This window comes from Procambarus clarkii, chromosome 18, assembly GCF_040958095.1.
Source record: "Procambarus clarkii isolate CNS0578487 chromosome 18, FALCON_Pclarkii_2.0, whole genome shotgun sequence".
NCBI classification, from domain to species: domain Eukaryota; kingdom Metazoa; phylum Arthropoda; class Malacostraca; order Decapoda; family Cambaridae; genus Procambarus; species Procambarus clarkii.
In genome coordinates, this window is record NC_091167.1 from 33,986,345 (window position 1) to 34,009,910 (window position 23,566).

The following is a 23,566-nucleotide window of genomic DNA, read 5'->3' on the forward strand; positions in this document are numbered from 1 at the left end:
CTTCCCCGCCGGCACTCGGATGGTAATCTTGGGCATAGCATTTTATCAAATCACCTCATTCTTCAAATCACCTCAAATCATTCTCATTCAAAGAATGAGGTGATTTGATAAAATGCTATGCCCAAGATTACCATCCGAGTGCCGGCGGGGAAGTGGTTCAAATAGCCTCGGCTATCACTTCCTTAGTCCGGTCGTGATGGTCAAGCGGATTAAGGCATCCCTGTACATACCAGTTGTGGGAGTATGGGTTCGAGTCACTTCTGGGGTGTGAGTTTTCAGTTGTATATAGTCCTGGGGACCATTCAGGCTTGTTTGCATTTGTGTTCCTCACGTGTGCCCCAAAGAATGAGGTGATTTGATAAAATGCTATGCCCAAGATTACCATCCGAGTGCCGGCGGGGAAGTGGTTCAAATAGCCTCGGCTATCACTTCCTTAGTCCGGTCGTGATGGTCAAGCGGATTAAGGCATCCCTGTACATACCAGTTGTGGGAGTATGGGTTCGAGTCACTTCTGGGGTGTGAGTTTTCAGTTGTATATAGTCCTGGGGACCATTCAGGCTTGTTTGCATTTGTGTTCCTCACGTGTGCCCCAAAGAATGAGGTGATTTGATAAAATGCTATGCCCAAGATTACCATCCGAGTGCCGGCGGGGAAGTGGTTCAAATAGCCTCGGCTATCACTTCCTTAGTCCGGTCGTGATGGTCAAGCGGATTAAGGCATCCCTGTACATACCAGTTGTGGGAGTATGGGTTCGAGTCACTTCTGGGGTGTGAGTTTTCAGTTGTATATAGTCCTGGGGACCATTCAGGCTTGTTTGCATTTGTGTTCCTCACGTGTGCCCCAAAGAATGAGGTGATTTGATAAAATGCTATGCCCAAGATTACCATCCGAGTGCCGGCGGGGAAGTGGTTCAAATAGCCTCGGCTATCACTTCCTTAGTCCGGTCGTGATGGTCAAGCGGATTAAGGCATCCCTGTACATACCAGTTGTGGGAGTATGGGTTCGAGTCACTTCTGGGGTGTGAGTTTTCAGTTGTATATAGTCCTGGGGACCATTCAGGCTTGTTTGCATTTGTGTTCCTCACGTGTGCCCCAAAGAATGAGGTGATTTGATAAAATGCTATGCCCAAGATTACCATCCGAGTGCCGGCGGGGAAGTGGTTCAAATAGCCTCGGCTATCACTTCCTTAGTCCGGTCGTGATGGTCAAGCGGATTAAGGCATCCCTGTACATACCAGTTGTGGGAGTATGGGTTCGAGTCACTTCTGGGGTGTGAGTTTTCAGTTGTATATAGTCCTGGGGACCATTCAGGCTTGTTTGCATTTGTGTTCCTCACGTGTGCCCCAAAGAATGAGGTGATTTGATAAAATGCTATGCCCAAGATTACCATCCGAGTGCCGGCGGGGAAGTGGTTCAAATAGCCTCGGCTATCACTTCCTTAGTCCGGTCGTGATGGTCAAGCGGATTAAGGCATCCCTGTACATACCAGTTGTGGGAGTATGGGTTCGAGTCACTTCTGGGGTGTGAGTTTTCAGTTGTATATAGTCCTGGGGACCATTCAGGCTTGTTTGCATTTGTGTTCCTCACGTGTGCCCCAAAGAATGAGGTGATTTGATAAAATGCTATGCCCAAGATTACCATCCGAGTGCCGGCGGGGAAGTGGTTCAAATAGCCTCGGCTATCACTTCCTTAGTCCGGTCGTGATGGTCAAGCGGATTAAGGCATCCCTGTACATACCAGTTGTGGGAGTATGGGTTCGAGTCACTTCTGGGGTGTGAGTTTTCAGTTGTATATAGTCCTGGGGACCATTCAGGCTTGTTTGCATTTGTGTTCCTCACGTGTGCCCCAAAGAATGAGGTGATTTGATAAAATGCTATGCCCAAGATTACCATCCGAGTGCCGGCGGGGAAGTGGTTCAAATAGCCTCGGCTATCACTTCCTTAGTCCGGTCGTGATGGTCAAGCGGATTAAGGCATCCCTGTACATACCAGTTGTGGGAGTATGGGTTCGAGTCACTTCTGGGGTGTGAGTTTTCAGTTGTATATAGTCCTGGGGACCATTCAGGCTTGTTTGCATTTGTGTTCCTCACGTGTGCCCCAAAGAATGAGGTGATTTGATAAAATGCTATGCCCAAGATTACCATCCGAGTGCCGGCGGGGAAGTGGTTCAAATAGCCTCGGCTATCACTTCCTTAGTCCGGTCGTGATGGTCAAGCGGATTAAGGCATCCCTGTACATACCAGTTGTGGGAGTATGGGTTCGAGTCACTTCTGGGGTGTGAGTTTTCAGTTGTATATAGTCCTGGGGACCATTCAGGCTTGTTTGCATTTGTGTTCCTCACGTGTGCCCCAAAGAATGAGGTGATTTGATAAAATGCTATGCCCAAGATTACCATCCGAGTGCCGGCGGGGAAGTGGTTCAAATAGCCTCGGCTATCACTTCCTTAGTCCGGTCGTGATGGTCAAGCGGATTAAGGCATCCCTGTACATACCAGTTGTGGGAGTATGGGTTCGAGTCACTTCTGGGGTGTGAGTTTTCAGTTGTATATAGTCCTGGGGACCATTCAGGCTTGTTTGCATTTGTGTTCCTCACGTGTGCCCCAAAGAATGAGGTGATTTGATAAAATGCTATGCCCAAGATTACCATCCGAGTGCCGGCGGGGAAGTGGTTCAAATAGCCTCGGCTATCACTTCCTTAGTCCGGTCGTGATGGTCAAGCGGATTAAGGCATCCCTGTACATACCAGTTGTGGGAGTATGGGTTCGAGTCACTTCTGGGGTGTGAGTTTTCAGTTGTATATAGTCCTGGGGACCATTCAGGCTTGTTTGCATTTGTGTTCCTCACGTGTGCCCCAAAGAATGAGGTGATTTGATAAAATGCTATGCCCAAGATTACCATCCGAGTGCCGGCGGGGAAGTGGTTCAAATAGCCTCGGCTATCACTTCCTTAGTCCGGTCGTGATGGTCAAGCGGATTAAGGCATCCCTGTACATACCAGTTGTGGGAGTATGGGTTCGAGTCACTTCTGGGGTGTGAGTTTTCAGTTGTATATAGTCCTGGGGACCATTCAGGCTTGTTTGCATTTGTGTTCCTCACGTGTGCCCCAAAGAATGAGGTGATTTGATAAAATGCTATGCCCAAGATTACCATCCGAGTGCCGGCGGGGAAGTGGTTCAAATAGCCTCGGCTATCACTTCCTTAGTCCGGTCGTGATGGTCAAGCGGATTAAGGCATCCCTGTACATACCAGTTGTGGGAGTATGGGTTCGAGTCACTTCTGGGGTGTGAGTTTTCAGTTGTATATAGTCCTGGGGACCATTCAGGCTTGTTTGCATTTGTGTTCCTCACGTGTGCCCCAAAGAATGAGGTGATTTGATAAAATGCTATGCCCAAGATTACCATCCGAGTGCCGGCGGGGAAGTGGTTCAAATAGCCTCGGCTATCACTTCCTTAGTCCGGTCGTGATGGTCAAGCGGATTAAGGCATCCCTGTACATACCAGTTGTGGGAGTATGGGTTCGAGTCACTTCTGGGGTGTGAGTTTTCAGTTGTATATAGTCCTGGGGACCATTCAGGCTTGTTTGCATTTGTGTTCCTCACGTGTGCCCCAAAGAATGAGGTGATTTGATAAAATGCTATGCCCAAGATTACCATCCGAGTGCCGGCGGGGAAGTGGTTCAAATAGCCTCGGCTATCACTTCCTTAGTCCGGTCGTGATGGTCAAGCGGATTAAGGCATCCCTGTACATACCAGTTGTGGGAGTATGGGTTCGAGTCACTTCTGGGGTGTGAGTTTTCAGTTGTATATAGTCCTGGGGACCATTCAGGCTTGTTTGCATTTGTGTTCCTCACGTGTGCCCCAAAGAATGAGGTGATTTGATAAAATGCTATGCCCAAGATTACCATCCGAGTGCCGGCGGGGAAGTGGTTCAAATAGCCTCGGCTATCACTTCCTTAGTCCGGTCGTGATGGTCAAGCGGATTAAGGCATCCCTGTACATACCAGTTGTGGGAGTATGGGTTCGAGTCACTTCTGGGGTGTGAGTTTTCAGTTGTATATAGTCCTGGGGACCATTCAGGCTTGTTTGCATTTGTGTTCCTCACGTGTGCCCCAAAGAATGAGGTGATTTGATAAAATGCTATGCCCAAGATTACCATCCGAGTGCCGGCGGGGAAGTGGTTCAAATAGCCTCGGCTATCACTTCCTTAGTCCGGTCGTGATGGTCAAGCGGATTAAGGCATCCCTGTACATACCAGTTGTGGGAGTATGGGTTCGAGTCACTTCTGGGGTGTGAGTTTTCAGTTGTATATAGTCCTGGGGACCATTCAGGCTTGTTTGCATTTGTGTTCCTCACGTGTGCCCCAAAGAATGAGGTGATTTGATAAAATGCTATGCCCAAGATTACCATCCGAGTGCCGGCGGGGAAGTGGTTCAAATAGCCTCGGCTATCACTTCCTTAGTCCGGTCGTGATGGTCAAGCGGATTAAGGCATCCCTGTACATACCAGTTGTGGGAGTATGGGTTCGAGTCACTTCTGGGGTGTGAGTTTTCAGTTGTATATAGTCCTTGGGACCATTCAGGCTTGTTTGCATATATATATATATATATATATATATATATATATATATATATATATATATATATATATATATAAAACTTCTGATGACATTACCATGTGCTCTCATTTCATTGGTCAACAACTCTTTATAATAATTTAGTTTTTTAGTATACTTAATAAATGCCTTTGTTATTTTAATTTATAACCACAGGTTCTTAATATTGCAAATTTACAATATTCGTTCTTATCAAGTTTGTTGATTTCTCTCATTTTGTATGTGGTGATCTGTATATTACATATTTATTCCAGATCTTTTTATTTCAATATTTTTTAAATATGGACATCATACAACTGCTGCATATTGTATGCCATTGATATGGTCTTCTGATGGTAATTTAGTATCCAGTCACACCACTTAACAATTCTTCTTGCCAAAGCTCTGTAGCTTTTCGAAAAATAGGTAGATTGTATGTGGCAGCTTCCAATGTCTGGTAGACCATTACTTAGAGGTCTTTTTCTTTTTTAATAAGCTGCATGGGTTATGTAGTCGATAATATTGTATTTATAGTGTGTACTGTTATGCCCTACACATTGGGTTTTGCATTTTTCAATGTTTGAGATCATTTGCTACTTTCCTGATCATTTGTGTAGTCCATGTAGATTGTTTTGTAAGGCCACATTATTGTTTTTGCTTACTATTTTATCATAAATATTTGTGTCATCTGCAAACTTTATAAGGTCGTTCATTATATTTACATCTATGTTGTTTACATATACAGTACTCGGTATTAAAAAAATGGTTGACCCCAAGATGGAACCTTGCAGTACTCCATTCAGCATTTTCCATCTGATTCTCGTTCATTTCAGATGACCCTATGCTTTCTTTGTTTCGACCATTATAATTATTATCCATTTTGGTATTTTACCATTGATTCTATATGCTTATAATTTTGGCCCATTCTTTCACAAAGCACGTTATCAAAATCCATGGACACTTTATTTAATGGAAATCATTCATAAAGAGCTGAACTATAAGAAGTGACCATATTCAACATCAAACAACAGGTCACAATAAAGCCAAGACAGAAAAGAAGAACAGACAAAACCACTGAAACCAATGTTGGTGATAAATGACTGAGAGACAGGAAACTGTGAAAGGTACATCATACTGCCACTGAAAACAAACATGTACATTATATGTGATAAGAAGATCTGCCACTTGTGCCACATACAGATGGCAGTACATCTAATTCCAAAAAAATTCACACACGAAAATTAGCAGCGAAACTCAAACCATCTAGGAACATCTCCAGACTGATCCTCTAAAAAAGACAAGGCCTCAGAAAGACATGCTAGTTCAGTCAAGAGAGTCCAAAGGCCCAGAAATCAAGGGTGGGATGACCACCAAGGAGCCAGAAGGATCATCCAACCAATACATGTCTCCAGTCCAAAAAGGACGGGGAGGGGTGGGGAGAAGCTGAACCAAAGGGAAGAGATGCAGAAAACCACATCAATTCTAATCCAGGTAGGGCAATGTCAACAGATAAGGGATTATCTAGGCAAAAGGGAATAGTGAGTGAGGGAAGAGATCTCGGAGTGGCATGATATCACCAGCAGACTGCACAGGAGTTAGTACCTGGACCTATCCTGTTTCTGATACTAGGTGACTAAACCACACATCAGAAAATGAAGCAACAATGACTTTTCATCCGTCCTGGATCATTATTGAACTATATAATGGAAAGCGAGTAGAAGAGACAAATAAATGAGTCATGAAAGTAAGAATGGTGAAACAAATGGCTACTAAAATTGAACTTAAGTACAAAGTAATGAAACTAGGTGTAGAGAACAGGAAACTGGATGCAAGGTACTCAGTAGAATAAGAAATTCTTCAATAATTGGGCAGAGAGAAAGATCTGAGCATTGATTTTATGCTGAACTTATCTCTTGAAGTCTAATTCAAATAAAATCTAAATCAAATTCGTGACAAAACATAAAACACTAGGTTGGCTATTTTTAGAAAATCTGAGGAAGGAATAATTTGGGACCTTGCATATCACATAGATCAAACCAATCCTTGAATATACAGCTATAGCATGGAGGCCTCACTTAGTCAAACATAAGATGAAGTTAGAGAAAGTTCAAATATATGGAAAGTTCAGAGGTAAGTCTGTGTCTGTCTATGTGTCTGTAATTACCTATGTGTAATTACCATAGTGTAGTTACAGAATGAGAGCTACGCTCGTGGTGTCCCATCTTCCCAGCACTCTGTCATATAACGCTTTGAAATTACTGACGGTTTTGGCCTCCACCTTCTCACCTAACTTGTTTCAACCGTCTACCACTCTATTTGCGAAAGTGAATTTCTTATATTTCTTCGGCATCTTTGTTTAGTTAGTTTAAATCTATGATCTCTTGTTCTTGAAGTTCCAGATCTTGGGAATTCTTCCCTATCAACTTTATCGATTCCTGTTACAATTTTGTACAAAGTGTATTGCCTCTTTTTCTTCTATCTTCTAGTTTTGGCATATTTAATGCCTCTAACCTCTCCTCATAGCTCTTGTCCTTCAGTTCTGGGAGCCAGTTCTGTGTCTGTCTGTTTGTGTGTCTGTGTCTCTCCTGTCACATGATTATTTGGTCAATAATGCATACCATTATGTAATGTATTTAATTACCTTATTAACTTAAGAATAGTTGTTTTCAGGAATCAAATACATATCACATAGTCCCCTATTCATTTTACCTTGTCTTCCAGCTGTCAGTAATATTAAATGATAATGAATTAGTATAATACTTTCTGATTATCCTGTCTATTTCTGATATTGATTAGTTCTTAATACCTTTATTCATATTAAGCATATCAACTTTATTCATAAATGTAAATGTTTGCAAATCCCTTTTAATTTGAAAAAAAAAAAATTGTGTGTTGTTGATTGATGGCCAACGATGATCGAGGTAGCATTTTGTGTGTGTGACGTCACGTTGCCTGTCTCAACAGCCAAATAAAAAATTATCATGTCATGTAAAATTATCATACACTGTATCGTTTACATAAAAGGTCAATAAACTCTTAAGCAAAAAAGTAAAGCCATCTCTTTTTTTTTCACTAAGCTACATATATTAATTTTTATTCACTGCTCTACACTATTTTTCTTTTGATAGCTGTGAATTATAAAAACCAGTGAGTAGTGTTTTGACCAATGAGACTCGTCATTGTAAAGAACTTATTTACATATTTGTAATCTAATCCATTACTATAACAACAACAAACACGACGTTGCCATTTTGCACATTCCACGAAATCAAGGGGTAAGGAATTACATTTCCTCAGCTGTACCAGACTAGTACCAAAACTAAAACATATGAGTTACGAGGAAAAGATAAAAGAATTAAACCTCACATCACAGGAGGACAAAATTCTCAGAGGAATTGACAGGATAGACATGGAAAGACTATTTAGCATAAACTGGTACTCAAACGGGGAAATACAGGTGGAAATTGAGTGACCAAAAGAGCCACAGACATTAGAAAGAATTTGCTCAATGTCAGAAGTTAGATGGTGGAAGCAGACTCCAAATACAGTTTCAAATATACAGTAGATATAATAGAGCCAAACAGGCACAGTAGCCTCTACATCATTCCCAATTGACTGACGGTTGAGAGGCAGGACCAAAGAGACAAAGCGCAACCCCTGCAAGCACAACTAGGTGAGTACCAGATGATTGACAGTTGAGTGGTGGGACTCAAGAATCAAAGCTCAAACCCCCCTGCAAATTAGGAAAGTACACACACATAGGGAACTATATCCTCCTAGTAGGGTGGCTAAGTCCTTTCTGGTTATGCTTCAGTGCAATGTGCTGTTTGGTTTTTATTTTTATTTAGCCCTGGACTGTCTTAGCCTTTTCTCATTGCATGGGTTTAGTTAGGAATACTGTACTGAGTAAATACCTAATGTGACTTATTTTTTACCATGAGTCTGTCCTAATGCTGGTCGTGCTGTGGTGTCAACAACCAATCTTGAGCCTCATTCTGCTGTATGCAATTTCCCTGGATGCTCATTCCTGCTGCTACCAAACCTTCTTTTATTGGGAGTAGGGACCTTTTTCACCTACATGTGTGAAAAGTGTTCCATCCTGCTTATGGTATGGCATTTCTATTGTAAAATATTGAATTTTAGTAATGGTGCTTTAGGTCCAAGATGTCAGCATGAGGGGATTTTTCAGTGCCTTCTTTTTTTATGAAAGAGGCTATTGAGGCTCTCAAAGGGACACCTCATACCCTAATTTCATTCATTTTCCCCCGTTCCACTTTTTTTTTGACATCGAGATTCCTATCCTTCATTGCATTTTGTGTTGCCACCATGCACCTCTAGGATTGGGACCGTGCCGGCCCTGGAGGGGCCAGTTTTAGCTGATGATTCAAGGATTGTTTCCGCTGTGGTTTGGCCAAAGATGTTAACTAGTATTATTATGCTCTCATATCGGAGATATGGTCTCCCAGTCGGTACTACTAGGTATTAGGTCCTGGTAGCACAGTCAGGTTTGTTCTCGACGCACAATCGAGAATTCCGGGTTCAAACCCCGTGCGGGACAAAAATGGTTGGGCACATTTCCTTTCACCTAACAGTGAGTAGGTACTCAGGAGTTAGTAAGCTTGTTGTGGGGTTGCATCCTGAGTGGGGTCAGTAATTTGGCCTTGGGGGGGGGGGGAACCTCAATGAAAGCCAAAGGTGTATGAATACACTCTGGCTTCCTGTCCCCTGATACAATGAATTATTAATTATTAAATCAACATAAGAGTAATGATGGTGGTTTGGATGGTGCTGCAGTACATCTCACTTTCCTGAGTCTTTGTACTGTAGGTGTAATTTGATATTTCTCAGGTGGTGCATTGAGGAAGTGATAATACTTAAATTTTTTCACTTTATAGTGCTGGACACTACATGTAGCCTTTCTTCTGGCTTCCTGGGATTTAGTCCTCAATGCAGTTCACATTTGAATTGTGCTGACAAATGAATGTGAATTATCTTTCATGGTTTCATACAATTAGGATGACTATATGATAATAGAAAGTTTGATATACTCACAGCTTTCTTCTCTCCAATGTCCTAGTCTGACATTCAGGCTCATGGGTTCTACAGACCAAACCATGTTTATATCTTGTGATCCCCTTAATATGCATCGCCCTCAACATCACTATGTAGCATTGGGTCACTTAGCTTCTTTCTGATGCTGGTGGGTACCTGTGGCATTTCTCTGGTTCCCTTTCCAAGTAGCCCCTGCATTCCATGTATGCCTCAGGTAAGTGTCCTGTACATTTTCTTGTTATGGTATAGTCCCTAACTTTCTTCAGAGTTGGGAGCTGGCACAGGCAGTATCCAAGAGACCTCTACTCGAGTGTTAAGCTTAGTAAACCACTCCTTTCTGAGCCAGTCTTGAAGATGCTCCTGATCCTTCCCTTTTTTGTCCCCCTCTTCCAAACTTGCTTGGCTGGTATGGACTTAAGATGTGTTTGTAGTCTTTGGTGGCACTTATGGTAGAGGGGCATTGTTACCTGGTGGTGGCAAGAGTATCTTGGTTTATTAAATAGTTGTGTTACTAATCATTGATTGCAGTGGATGGGAGGGGATGAAAACATTGCTCACACTTTTGTCTAATAGCTTGCAGAGGAATAAAGAGGGTATTGCTCACACTCTTGTTTTATAGCAAACTGGTCCCTCAGTGCTGGCATGAGTTAGCTTCACCTCCAGAGTTCCTTCAATTGAGAGCAGAAACTTTTTGGTTCACATTTGTGTGATCAGTGTCGGGTGTGGATGTTGATCCTTTCTGAGCCTGCTCCTTTTAACAGTACTCCTAATGGCAAGGCATTCAAGTTGAGGTTTCATCCACTCAAGTCCCAGTGTTTGCAGTTACCAGTATCAATGAAAGTCCAGCAAGGAATGAGTCTTATGTGGATGATAAGGGTGTTTCACTATGCTCAGAAAACTATTCTCATATTTTTGTGCACTTAAAATACATGAAATTAATTTTTTTTTGTATATGATATTCAATGCCCTTGAAACATGTTTGGTCTAGAATTAGGTTATTTGAGCAATTCTTTATAGAATAATTCTTGAACTCAAAAATAATATTTTTTATCATCAAATCATTATTTTTAATGGTACTGTATAGTAGTCACAAATAAGCCATTGTTATTTTGTATTATAAATGCAATAAAAAGAAGGAAGAAAGTTTTTGTGCTCCAAACACAGTTAAACAGTTAAAGTGAATTGGGTGTTTTATTAGTACCTCCTACCAAGTAATATCCAGACACTGTAGCTCCCGAGAATGAGTCGAGCCAGGAAAAATCATATCCATAGTCATCACAATCTTTATTGGCAGGTGTTGAGAGAGAGCTGATTCCATAACCGTCACATTGAATGTTCATCTGTTTTAGTTGAATGTCTGGTGCTTCTTTGGTTTTTCATACAGCATCTGAGGTGTGTTTCCTCACATTTCCATGTCTTCTGTTTTGAGCTCCTGATGGCAAAAAAGTTAGTGGCATTTTGAATGATTGAAACATGCAAATGTTCATTGTTCAATATTAATTTATCAGTCTAGAGGTTTGCCAAGTCAGTCAAGTATGTGAGACATGGTGTAGGCAGCTCCCCCAATCCTTCCCCTAAACATATTTGGCTCTTTGGAGGTCACAAGTCTGGACAAATCAAGATTTGACCATATTCCATTTTGTAGCCTTTGGCCTAAGCAGCACTGACCTATATATATATTAGGTAGTTACAGTGTAAACAGATTTTGTGCAGCGTGCAAGAACGTTTACCTTCTAAGAGTGAATTTATCTTCACCTGTGCATTAATACATCTCCCCCTCCCTCCACTAATATGTAGATCTATCAACCTTAAAATTAACGATAATGACAATTTAATAAACCTTTATGGTAAATTGAGAGAGTTTGACATGAAAAGTATATTAAGTATAAAACCAGTATTTTATGTAATGAAATACCTCTTTTCTGGTAGGGCCTCGGTGGCTCCTTGAAGCTAACTCATTGAGATAGCTCCACACAGATGAGTCACATCAGGTCTAGGAGTACTGAATAGCTTAATGGGGACCAGAGTCAGAACCTTGCAACCCCCCCCCCCCCTCCTCACAGAGACACAGGAAGTAGAGGATTGTTACAATCACCCTCACTGAGAAAACATCCAGAAAGTAAGTGAAGCAATATAGACAAATACAAGGTTCACTTGGAAAAAAAATTGAACTGCAAACAACTCCACAGACAATTCACTCAATAACTAAAATGAACCCGCTTAGTGGCTGAGCCAGCCACTAAGGTGCCAGAAGGATCACTTTCCCCAAGTACCAAACCTGGACAACACCCTGAACAATAGCTGCATCAGAAGGAAGAGATATAACATTCACCTCGACCAATCCAACTGAAAGGCATCCACGGAGTGCTTTGTGATTGGGGAACCACTTAAGGAGGAAGCCGCATGTTCCACTACAACACAAAAAGAGTCAACCTTGGGGGTGACCGAACATCTCGCAGAACCAATGAGATGATACGCTGTTGATGGTCCACTCCATGGAAATGAGACAGACCATCTAGGAGAATTTTGGACATTAACTGCACTGAGAGTCAAATCTCAAGAATCCAGAAGCTGAGCTACACTCAGAGTTCAGCTGCAAAAGGGAAGGACTGAAGTGACTTCCACTGTTCAGTAAATAAACCACCAAGCAGCAGTCAGAAATGAGCCAGAGAATGAAGCCCAGAGTTAGATGAATCCTCTGAACGGCATGCCATATTGCTATAAACTAGTGCACCATTCTATTTCCTCAAAGGCGTAGGCCCATTCAGCAACCCAGGAAGGCTTGATGAGCACTGGTCACAAAACCCCAACCCAGAGTCGAGGCATCTGTGAACACATTGAGTGATGGGGCAAAGGGAAGGAAAGCGAAATAGAACCAAATCCTGAAAAGCACAAAGAAGAAGCCAGTGATACAAGAACTGATGAAGGGCAAATGGGGCTCAAACTCAACGATCCTGGTAGTGGTGAAATGGGTGGAACTGTTGGAACCAGTACAAGGCCCACAACCAAACCCTACCCACGAAAAACACCCCATAGGCATAGTTCAGGCTCTCATACAACTGCTCAACCACTGCCAAAACATGCAGGGCCAGTCCAACACCTCCAACACAGATATCAGAGGCACTGCAGGCAGAGAAGAGCCACAGGAAGAAGAGAAAGTGAAGCTGACCATGAATCTCAAACCAAGCACAAACAAGCAGGTGTGAACTTGTGATGGAATGAACTAGACCTTCTGCCAGTTCACCAGGAACCTAAACCTGGCAAGTTTTGAAAGAACTAGATCCCTGATCAGCTGACACATGGACTGGCTGGGAGCCAAAACCACCCAGCCACAGAGTTAGGCCAAGACACAAATCCCCAAAGATGTAGCCAGGTTACAACTAACCATGCTAACCTGGTAAAAATCCAAGGGGGGGGGGCCAATTCAAGCTGAAAGAATCTTAAAAGTGGTAAGCCAGATGTACCACAAGAAACACTAAATAGTACCAGAACCTCAGGTGAATAAGATCGTGTCCTTGAGGCCCAGGGACACCATCCAGGAAAGTGCCTGCATCACCAACTGGTAAACCTGAGCTAAAAGTGGTCATGTGGAAAGTTGTAAGGGGAAATGAAGCTGTTCGATCCCAAGAGGTTGAGAATTTACTGCACGTCTGCCGAGTCTCACTTAGGCACCAGGAACTACCGGAACACCCACCAAAGAGAGAAGGTTAACTCAATCATGCCCAAGTCCAACCATGTCATGATGACAATGCAGAGCTGAGCCCAGGGACTCCAGTGAAGACCCTGGGTAACACTCTGGAAAGTCATGGGACCAGGAACTGGCAAAATGGCCAGATGTCCCCAACCACAGCACCATCAAAGGAGTGAACTGTAAAAAGGCCAGCATGAAGACCCAAACAGAGGCATCTTCTGCAACACTTGAGAACAATGCTGAACAGAAGAAGCCCCAGATGGAGGAAGCACAACAGACTGGGACTCCGACTCCACCAGAGGCCTAACCCGACCAGCAACCAGCGAGAGCCCAACCAGGAACAGCTGCCACAAAACCTGAGAGACAGGACCCCTCTTGCAGAAGAACCCAACTGAGGGCTGGAAGGAAACAGTAGTAGTGAAAAAGACTGAAGAAACTGCCTCCTCAATAAAAAGAATGTGTAAAAAGGGAGGCAGACAAGAAGATAAAAGACCAAGACAGATCTAACACCTGGTCAACATAGCCTGCCTACACATGAGACAGACCAGGAAAAAATGCTGCCACTGCCTCTCAAAAGAGGGGAATGAGTGACATGGTCACAGCAGTTGAAGCCAGAACCACAGGCAACAAAGCAGCCACACCAGATCAAGGCTGCTATGGAGCTAGTCAGAGAACAGCTCAACAACCACCAAGTGAGTCCACGTCCTGTGATCCTCTGCAGTGAAGGCTCCAGAAAGCAAAGGCAGCCAGACATGGAGCTGCCACCTGCCCACATTCTTGGAAAGAACAATAGCAAACAAGCAGAATCATATGCAGTGCAAAAGTAACACTCCCCAAGAACAGCTGAAAGATAGAACTCACTTCCCACCACTCATGCATCCAAGTTCAGCAAAGGCCATGCCAAGTCTCAAGGAAAACAGAGGTTTTTTTTTGCAAGCCAGGATGAATCAGAAACCATGTTATCTTGAGATGATTTCGGGGCTTAGCATCCCTGTGGTCCGGTTCTCGACCAGGCCTCCCTTTTTTCCCTTTTTTTTGTTACACATCCCCAGGAAGCAGCCAGTAGCAGCTGTCAAACTCCAAGGTATCTATTTACTGCTAGGTAAACAGGTACATCAGGGTGAAAGAATCTCTGCCCATTTGTTTCCACCTCCGCCGGGGGATCAAACCCAGAACCTTAGGACTACAAATCCGGAGCACTGTCCACCCAGCCGTCAGCTACTGTATATACAGTAGCCCTATTATAATTGTTTTTCTAAAAAAAATTGCACCAAATCATAGCATAATTACCAAGATAATTATAGTTTTTATCTTATCACAATTAGACCTAAATGCCGTTATTTATTATTTGAGTTGCACTCAAAAACATTATTGGAAATTAACATACAGTATCAGCATTGGCTTAATGAGCTAAGAGAGAAGTTGTGGGGTAGAGAGGAGGGGGGCCAGATGTACCTGATCTCACAGGAGGAATGGAAAGAGGTTCACCCAAACTGAGGAAGACAAGACGAGTGAAACCTCCAGAGAGAAGAAACATCCACCAAACTTAATGGGATATGCTCCAAAAATCCATTTGTCTCCAATTTTTTTGTATTATCATGAATTACAATACCCATTCAATGGCCATTGAGGAATACTATCTAAGCTCACTTATCCAAGCTATATGGGATGTCCTCACTGGACAAGCCAGACATCCGGATAAGCAGAATTGTTACTAGGCAAGTTCAAAAATTACCATATACAGTACACAGTTTTTTGTGCCACAACCAACATAATTTAAATTTCACACTGAAAATGAATAAAACATATAATTTAAAACAGAAACTTTAGCTTATGTTGCTGTAGTTCATCTTCTTGTTTGCTACTGTAGATCTTGAAATATATAGCTCTTCAAAATTTACATAACCAAATCTCCCAATTTCTGTCCAGATATGGCAAAGTTTTGCCAGACAATTATCTGGACTTAACTTAGGCTCTACGCCAGTCTGCATTATCCGGTCAAATCTTTTATTATCCAGACTTCTGTCCGGACATAGCAATGTACCCTGTATTGCCAGAAAATTATCAGGATGCGATTTTGGTCGGATAACCCAAATATTCAGTTCAGTGGGCTTCGGATAACCGAGCTCATACAGTACAAGACTTGACCTGAGTACTAAAATGTAAGTATAAATTTCTCTGTTACATATATTGCCACTATAAAAATATTACAGTTATCATCTCTACAAAACTTAACATTTCATTATTTCCTACATACACGTATACTGTATTTGTACATTCCCATTAAAATATTATTACAGGTATAGTATTTTTGGTACTGCACTTGCATCTGTTAAAATCAGTACATCCTCCTGTTTTGATATTACTTATAGTAACGGTGAGGATCATAGAATATATACCGAAGTACAACAAAATTATTAAGTAGAAATCTGAAATATTGAGTTGGACAAACCAGAAAACTATTTTTTACTTGTGTTGCTTTGACAAACTAAATTAACCTAACCTAACCTCCCTAAGCCTAATACACAATATCTGAGGCCTAATATAGTACAGTACATATGTGTGCTATACTAGGCCTAGGAATATTTAAGATTGTGTCTTAGCTTTGTTTATTTATTTAAATGAATTCCTTACTAGTCAGTACACTACTAAAAATCTAAGTACGTACAAATTCGTAACTATTGGCAATTGTCACAACAGGTACTATCTAAACAGGAGGATGGGTTAATTAAAATATATACAAATTAATATTTTTTAATTCCATTCCATAATTTACAACTTCATTTATCCAGATATTCAGTCTTCCTGGCACTTAAATGTACTGAACAATCAAGATAATCAGGATAGTACTGCAACCCTCCCTGATCCAACTTTTCATAAACCCTTCCCCCCACAAATAAAATCGTTTATGAAATACAGTAGAACCTCGAATAACAAATTTAATCCGTTCCGGCGCCATGGTCGTCATGTGAAACTAACATCATTCAAAACAAATTTCTCCAGTGGAACCCCGGGTTATGAGCGTCCCTGTTTACGAGTTTTTCGGGTTACGAGCCCGATTTATTCGGAAAATTTGCATCGGGATACGAGCATTGCATCGGGTAACGAGTTTGTTGTTACACGTACGGGCCGACCTAGCGCGTGATGGTACGGCGATCGTGCCTCAGTTTACCAGTGCCCCGCGCCCAGCGACTATCCCGCCTGAATTCTTCACAAGGATTTACAGTTTTTTGTCGGATATTTGGTCATTTGAGCATAAAAGTTGTTATTATATATCTCGCCATGGGTCCCAAGAAAGCCAGTGGTAAGGTTCAAGGCAAGAAATCCCATGTGAGGATGACAATAGAGGAAAAATAAGAAATCATTCGGAAACATGAAAATGGTACTCGTGTTATTGAATTTGCTAGGCAGTACAACAAATCTTCAGGGGAGGAAGAGGAGGCAGTAGAGAATGTCCCTTCCTCATTAATTAAGAAAATGTGTGCAGTATGGGAAGGACTGCAAAGTTTTGCTGAAAAGAATCACCCAGATAAAGCTGTAGTAGGCCTTTGCATTGATCTTTTTAATGACAATGTGATGCCTCACTACAGGCAAGAGTAGCAAAGAAGGGAAAAACAATCTTCAATGGAACGTTTCCGTGTGAGAAAAGTGAGAAAATAAAGAAATAAGCCACAACTAGGACCTAGTGGTATGCAGGCAAAACGTGTCAGAGAATGCACTCCAGAAAAATCTTCACTGTTTGATGTTATAAAGGAAGGGGACTCCCCTTCCAAACAGTAACACCTCTCCTCCTCCCCCCTCCTCACCATCTTCCATATGCCAACAGGAGTCATCGGCAAGAGTAAGTAATAACTTGAACATACTTTTGTAGTGTAGATTTGGATGAATTAGGTATAAAATTAAGGTTTGAAGTTAGGTTTTTGGGTAGTCAGGAACGGATTAATTCATTTCCCATTATTTCTTATGGGGAAATTAACTTCGGTTTACGAGTTTTCGGGTTACGAGCTGTCTCCAGGAACAGATTAAACTCTTATACCGAGGTACCCCTGTAATGGAAATCAAATTCATTCGTTCTACCACCGAAAAACATCAATATGATATTCGATGTTTTAAATAATGGAGCAGCCTATCTTACATACACTGAACAAATCTTTATGACATTTTTTCTTTCTTCAAATTTGTTCAATTTTCCTTTTCATTTTTTTATAGCAAAAGGTTCGTTCAGTGTTTGTCAGGTAGGCTGCTCCATGTTTCTTTTAAAAAAAAAAAAAAAAAAAAAGTTGAAACAATTTGAAAAGAGGACAAATGCCATATAGATTCGGTCAGTGTTTGTCGGATAGGCTACTCCATTGTGACATTCTTTGTGTGTTTCAAATGTGTTCCATTTGTTTTGTATTTTTCATTTATTTCTCAATAATGGAGCAGCCTACTCGACAAACACTGAACAAACCTATATGGCATTTGTCCATTTTTCAAATTGTTTCAACTGTTCTTTATTTTTATTTTTGTTTATTTAAGAAACATGGAGCAGCCTACCTGCCGAACACCGAACGAACCTTTTTGACATTTGTTCTTTTTTAACAAATTTTATTTCGATTTTCTAGAAAAAAGTCAATGCTTTGCAACATCCCAGCATCAATAGCATCTTTAAAGAAAGAAAAATCATTTATTTGCATCGTTGAAGGCATCCAAGAATGTGCAAGAAGCAGTGCGACCCCCACCATGTGATGTTGACGTTATGCAAACGAGTGCTCGCCTAACGAGATAAATTGTTGATGATCAGGGCGCTCGTTACCCAAATTGCTCGCCATTTGAGGCGGTCGTCACTCGAGGTTCTACTGTACTTATTAGCCTTCTGGCATCAGTCAAAGTGAATAGAGTTCTTTCCTACCAGGGACCACGAGCCAGAACCTGTCCCCCTCAGAGAGGCACAAGGTGCAATATCCTATAGAAACCTCCGTGTGGTTGGAAGCATTCTATGTCTGCCATCGACCGGGTCTGTCATCCAGAAAGGTAGGCGTCCCAAAACAAACCCTTATTCTGGTGAAAAAATTGCTACTGAAAACCGAACCAGTGGGCAGAACTCCCAAAATGAAAACTACCAACAAGCATGACGTTATCACGTCGCCACGCCACCGTCTACGCAACCTCCCTCCTTCCCTAGAAATGGGTAAGGGGAAGCCTCAGACCCCTCGCTCTGGCGATCCAACCACCAGTTCTTAGGCCGGATGTCAAAAACATGTGAAAACACCGGAGGGAGGGATGCCGGGGAGCCTCCAGGACTCACGCAGAAAATGGAGTTTCATTACATTCAACACTGGTTTTCTGGGGGGAGCCCCGTTGCCTCCCCGGAGATAACTTCCCAAAGACAAGGAAAAGAGGGAATGACCCGGGAGGCAGACGCCACGTGCCCTTGCTTAAAAACAAAAGAATAGGACAAGCCAAAGGACCCTGCAAACAACCTGAGACCCAAACCCCAGAACAGGAAGGAAGGAAGGGAAACCGAGCAAACTAAAGTGCGCCATGGGCCACAAAGACCAAGGAACGCAGAGAACAACGAAGAGCCACAACCGAACACAACACATGATGCACCCCCAGCCTGACCAACCAAGCATCATCAACCCAAGAGTCCCGTCAAAAAACAGCAGACCCAAGCAGCATCAGGAAAGAAGGAGACTGCAGCAACCGAAAAAACCTACCACCAGGACCGAAGAGCAGAAAACCACTGTGCCGGAGGAGAGCAAGAAGCTCCCCAACCCAACCCCCAGAGGCCAATGACAACAGGAAAAGAGCCTGAGAAAAACAACCCTGAACCGAAGGAGCCACAACAAACCGAGAAGAGAGAAGAGAGAGAACCCGGTCCAAAGACCAAGACAGTTCAGGAGGCGCATGAGCAGGCCAGAGGTGAAACAACGCACGAAACAACGTGGGGAACGGGGCAGAAGTAACATCAACACCAAATGCAAACCGGAACGGCTCCACCCACGCCGCACGAAACGAGGCGACAGTATTCGGCATAAGACGATAGTCCTGGAACAACCACGAATGGAAGGACAGGTCAACCCTATCAGAGACCGAAGTACACCTATGCAGTGATAGGAAAAACCAGAAGGACCGCCAGGAACTTCATACTGCCGCCGAGATGAAGCACGCAGGTGGGAGACCAACAACGAAGCCACCTGTGCCCCATACAAGTGATGGTAGGCCAGAGTCAGAAATGCCAGACACAAAGACTTGAGGAGAAAAGCAAACCAGCCTTGTACTTGGCTGGACTGATCTATTGGAAGAGACGGAGCCACGAAAAGACCCTTGGGTTCAGACATCGAGCAAGCAGCCCCGAAACCAAGGCTGGGCCTGCCACAAAGGAGCTAGAAGGACATCTCCCCCCTGGTAAGTCTCAAGCAAGCCAGTACCCGGAGCAACAGCTGAACCGGAGGGAAGAGGTACAGGGAACCCCACCTCCTCCAGTCCCACCTGAAGGCGTCAACCCCGACAGCCTCGCAGTCGGGGAAGGGCGCCACGTACAAGGGAAGATGCCACGACCAAGCCGTCGTGAAGAGATCCACTACCGGAGGCCCGAACGTCTGGCAGAGCCAACTGCCAGACGTTAACTGGGTTGACGTTGAGTAGGCGTCAACCGACCACTCTGGAAACAGGGGAGTGAACCGAGACAGACCATATCTTGAGGTTATCTTGAGATGATTTTGGGGCTTTAGTGTCCCCGCGGCCCGGTCCTCGACCAGGCCTCCACCCCCAGGAAGCAGCCCGTGACAGCTGACTAACACCCAGGTACCTATTTTACTGCTAGGTAACAGGGGCATAGGGTGAAAGAAACTCTGCCCAATGTTTCTCGCCGGCGCCTGGGATCGAACCCAGGACCACAGGATCACAAGTCCAGCGTGCTGTCCGCTCGGCCGACCAGCTCCCGACCGGCTCCACCATACGCCAAGACATTGGACACCTCCCAAGCGTGAACCGCCAGGAGAGCCCAACCCTTGAGAACTCAGCAGATGAGTCACTCGAAACGACAAGCCCCGAAGCCAAGGACCACATGGAACCCCCTTGGTTCAGGCAAGGAACCACCGAGGAGCAGTCCAAACGAAGCTGGACCATCGATTCGCGAACGACCCGAACAGAGCGACACCCACATCGCCACGAACTCCCGCACCGTGCTGTGAGCCGACAGAAGGACGAACCCCACTTTCCATGGCCGGCCTGGTGAGCACTGACCACAAAGCCCCAGCCACGAGATGAAGCGTCCGCGAACACATCAAGCGAGGGCTCGGGTAAGCGCCAAGGCACTGAACCCAAAAAAACCCAAAGAGGAAGCCAGTGACGCAGCAACCGACACTAAGCCCCGGAGGTCGAACCTAGCGGTTACGAGAGAGGCGGAAGGGATGTCCCCGAAGGAACCAGAACAGCCGACGAAGCCACACCTGACCCGGCGGGAAGACCATCATGGCAAAGGTCAGACTCCCCACAAAAACCCTCAACCAACCGCTGCGTGACCCCAGGAGCCCCTCAGGAACAGACGATGGCGGGAATGTAGGCGAAGCAGAGCCGCCGGAGGAAGAGACAAGGTAGCAGTCCGAGCATCCCACACAAGACCCAGCCAAGACCAAACCCGAGAGGGAACCAGATGGGACTTCCGCCAGATCACCAGGAACCCAAACCCAGTTAGCTGGGAAAGAACCAAACCCCTTGCAAACCAGCCAGCAGTTGAGAGAGGCCAAAACCCGCACATCCAACAGATGCAGGTGGGCCACCACAACACGCATAAGGCATGTGAACATGCTAGGCACCAGATACTGGCCGATTGGAAGGGAACGAAGGCGGAACCTTGACACCCCTCAACCAAACCGGATCCCCGGATGAATCGGGATGTGCCAATACGTCCCGGTTCTTGAGATCCAGGGACACCATCCAAGTGCCCTGCTCCAACAGAAGATGAACCTGGGACAGAGTAGTCATTCAAAGGAGGGGCAAAAACCCACAGGTTCAGATGGGACAAATCCGGAATGAACCAGAGGTCTGCACAGTTCTGTTCGAGACTGGAAACAGGCAGGAACCCACCTGAGAGACAAGGTCATTTCAACCACACCCAAGCGAACCCACTCCAAGTCGACTCGACAGCGCAGGAGAAGAAGCCCACCCCGCCAGCCCCAAACCTCACAAAGGAGGAGGAGCCACCCAACGCCACCACAGGTCGCAAGAAACAACTTGAAAGGTCCACAAAACGTGGGACTAGGCATGAGCAAATGGAGCGAGCCTCCCCCCAATCATCCTGTCAATGGGACGAACCGCAAAAGGGCCGATGCACCTTGCGAGAACCGAAGCGGCGCACAGAGCGATCCCCGCGCCGACCAGAAAGATGAAACCGAAGGCAGTGCCTGCTTGGAATCTGGCACCCACAGGCCTACCATGACAGGAAGAACCCCAAGCCCTAGCACAACCCTCCCGGGAAGGCCCCCTACAAGCCCCACCCCCCCTGGAGGACCAACAAGTCCGAATCAGGGTGGCAAGTACTCAAAGCCTCCTGCAGATACTGCACAACCGTAGACTCTGCAACTAGCCATGAACAAAAGGGCGAAGACAACCTAAGAGCCAAGGCTCAAGCAGATTCTAAAGAAAAAGTCAGCACCGCCTGCCGACACACAAGTCAAGAAGCAAAAAACGGCGAAACTGCTAGTAAAGCAGATGCAATAAGTTATAGAGCAATAGCTCTAACATCACACATCATAAAATTCTTTGAAAGAATGCTAAGAAGCAAGATCACAAAATACACAGAATCAGTGATGACCAAACCACACACCAGTCTCCAAAATGAGGAGACGACGAAGTTTCGGTCCCTCCTGGACCAAAAACGTCGGTCCTGGACCACAGTCGACTTGATAATGGTTTAGGGCGGACCAAAATGTCGTCATCTTCTCATCTTCTGGTGTGTGGTTCGGTCATCATATATTCTGCCACGTTATTATGACTCATCATCTGGTGTGTGGTTCGGTCATCATATATTCAGCCACGTTATTATGACTCATCATCTGCACATAGAATTAGTGTCAATATAACCCTGGGCAATGTGAGTTCAGAACAGGGCACTCCAGCCTTTCACAATTTAATAAATCAGGCTCTTTTAAACAGACTTCATATAATCTTTTTCTGAAGTTTTGGTACAATTTGTGTTGCTTGAATCTGAATACCTTCTAATTAAGCAATATCTATTCTAAGGAACAGTGACCAGAACTGAATGAACAAGACCTAATATACTATTAGCTTTCTTGACAGCCTAAGCATACTGCTTACCTGATTTAAGATCATTAGCAACCCTCACTTGTTGACCAAACCACACACTAGAAAGTGAAGGGACGCCGACGTTTTGTCGTCCCATTCTCACAATCGACTTGAGAATGGTCCAGGACGGACCGAAACATCGTCGTCCCTTCACTTTCTAGTGTGTGGTTTGGTCAACATATTTCAGCCATGCTATTGTGACTCCTCGTCTGCAACTATCACTTTCACATCTGTTTCATCACCTCAATACAGTACTGTTAATCCAGTAGCGTATCTTTTAACTTTCATTTGCTATTTATTTTACATTTATTGGCAATAAAATACACTTGCCATTTGTTAAGCCAATTTACTAAGGTCTTTAATTTAGCCTGTAATCTCCATATCACTATTGATGTTTGAGTTTTATGTCCTAATTTAATCAATATCATCAAACTTTGATTTAGTATAGAATAAACCATTATCAATGTCATTTATATACAGAACAATAAAAAACAGAACTACTCCCAAGATTTGTATCTGTGGCAACCCATTTGTAACATCTAACCAACCTGATGCATTTCTATTTATGGGTCTTGTAGTACAGTATAGTGATTTATAATTTACATTCTCAACTCTCAATCGAAGATCCCGAGTTCACTCTCCAGGCAGGACAGAAACGGTTGGGTACATTACCTTCCATCAAGCAGTAATAAGTACCTTAGAGTTAGGCAACTGTTGTTGGTTGCATCCCAGGAAAGGTCAGTAATGCAACCTAGGGAGAACTTTGATACAAGCTTAAGTGTAGCCTTCCTGTCCATAACAGATATTATATCCTTTAGCTTCCTATTCTGTCATTGCGAGGCACACCTGTTTACCTGTTGATGAATTTGAGTTCTTCTACTCCCACAGCCTGGCATGAGGTAAGTCTTCCCTGGTGATTGCCTGGTGTGTGTAAGTCTGTCTACATA

At 43.9% G+C, this 23,566-nt stretch overlaps 1 protein-coding gene across 1 annotated transcript in view; it reads right to left on the reverse strand.

Annotated features, from left to right (window-relative positions):
• LOC123754411 (uncharacterized) overlaps window positions 1–23,566 on the reverse strand; it is a 70,775-nt gene that overhangs the window by 12,070 nt on the left and 35,139 nt on the right. The window contains exon 5 of the transcript XR_011229057.1: window positions 10,839–11,069. The gene's annotated coding sequence lies outside the window, so the exon portion shown is untranslated. The remainder of the gene's footprint in view (window positions 1–10,838; window positions 11,070–23,566) is intronic.